Source organism: Tupaia chinensis, unplaced genomic scaffold (genome assembly GCF_000334495.1).
Source record: "Tupaia chinensis unplaced genomic scaffold, TupChi_1.0 Scaffold000416_1, whole genome shotgun sequence".
In the NCBI taxonomy this organism is placed as follows: domain Eukaryota; kingdom Metazoa; phylum Chordata; class Mammalia; order Scandentia; family Tupaiidae; genus Tupaia; species Tupaia belangeri.
Window position 1 is genome coordinate 3,251,525 of NW_006159921.1, and position 1,597 is coordinate 3,253,121.

The 1,597-nt window shown below is 44.8% G+C and overlaps 1 pseudogene; it reads right to left on the reverse strand.

Moving 5' to 3' along the window:
• LOC102470312 (mitochondrial import inner membrane translocase subunit Tim10 B-like) overlaps positions 1-758 on the reverse strand; it is a 5,151-nt pseudogene extending 4,393 nt beyond the window's left edge.
• Between the last annotated feature and the right edge of the window lie 839 nt (positions 759-1,597).

Genomic DNA, 1,597 nt, shown 5'->3' on the forward strand with positions numbered 1-1,597 from the left:
CCTGCTGACCAACTGGGTGCCACTTGACTCAAGAACATTGTCCTGCTGAGATTACGGGTGATGGACACAACCTTCAGCCCAGGACCAGTCCCTGGGCCTTCAGAAGTCTATCACAAAGGTTACCATTCATGGTGCCCCGTTCTTCTGACATCAGTGTACCTTGCGTGGGCTTCATTTTGTTGTCATAACTCCCCCTAAAAGAGGGGGTGAGCCCACGGCCTGGTGGTTAAGGGAGCTGGACCTCACATGGCTAACTGCACGGTACGAGTCTTGGACCTGGCAGCTTGAGAAACACCCTGGGTATATGTGTGTGTGTGCCCAAGATTCTGAAAAAAGGGAAAAATGGAGAAGGGATTGTGGTGTGGTCATCCCCCATGAGGGATGCTTTGCCACTTTCCTTCTCTCTCTGTGTGTCTTTCTCCAGACATTGCATGTACACTCTGGCAAATTAAAAATAAATAAATAAATAAAATAAAGAGGCACTACAGAATAATAGTGAAAAGGTTTGAATATTGCAATTATCACCAAAATGTGACACAGCAGTAAGAGGTGAACACGTGCTGTTGGAAAAATGGCGTCTGTAGATTCGCCTGATGCGGAGCTGCAATAACCTTCAATGTGTAAAAAACGAAGTATCTGCAAAACACAATAAAATGGGGAACGCCTAGAGTGTCTCCCTGTTTCATAGATGAGGAATCCATAACCCTCGCAGCAACTGACCTCTCGCCATATTCTCCTTTGCTGCTCTGGGAGTTCATTTACCCGGTTTGACTCACCTTAGGTCTCTGTCAACATCTACGGTGTGGAATTTGATAAACGAAATAAACAAAATGCGGGCTCCCTAGTTATCTTCATTGTCTAACTAGCCCTTCTCCACCTCTCAGCCTGGAAAGAGAATTCCGCATTCTGGCATGAGTCACCAGGCCACCTCACCCACAGACAACTAGGTCAGAGGGGATTTCGTAGTGTTTATTTCCTGGAAACTGCTCCCTCCTCTCTCAGCAGCAGCTTGGCTTCTGGAATCAGACCAGATGCCAATATCTTGTCTTAAGCAAATGATTCAGTTTCTCTGAATCTCAGTTTTCTCTGCTGTAACCTGAGAGAATTCTGTTGACCTCAAAGATTTGTTGTGAGAATTAAGTGAGATACTGCGTGATCATCTTGATTTCCTCTTTCTCACATCTTTCTGTCTTCCTCTTTCCTGTGCAAACAACAAAATATGAAAGAGAAGGAATGGGCTAAAGGGCCCTAGGGAAATAGGAGCACGCGGGACAAGAAGCAGGGAAACCTTTAGCAGTCTGGAGCTGAGCAGTGCTCAGCTAGAATCCCAGTCCTGCTTCCTGTAAGTGTTGTGACCCTCATCAGTAAAGCCAAGCGTGGCAGGATTTACATGGGTTATAAGAGATAATGTATGTGGGGCAGGTGGTGTGGTGGTGAAGGCACTGGATTTCCACATGAGCAACTGTGGTTTGAGTCCTAGACCTGGTGGCTTGCTCTCTCACTTTCCGGTTTCTCTCTCTGATCAAATTAAAAAATAAATAATAATAACAAAACTAAGTAAATAATTGTTTTTAAAATGTGTATTATAAGAGTTAAT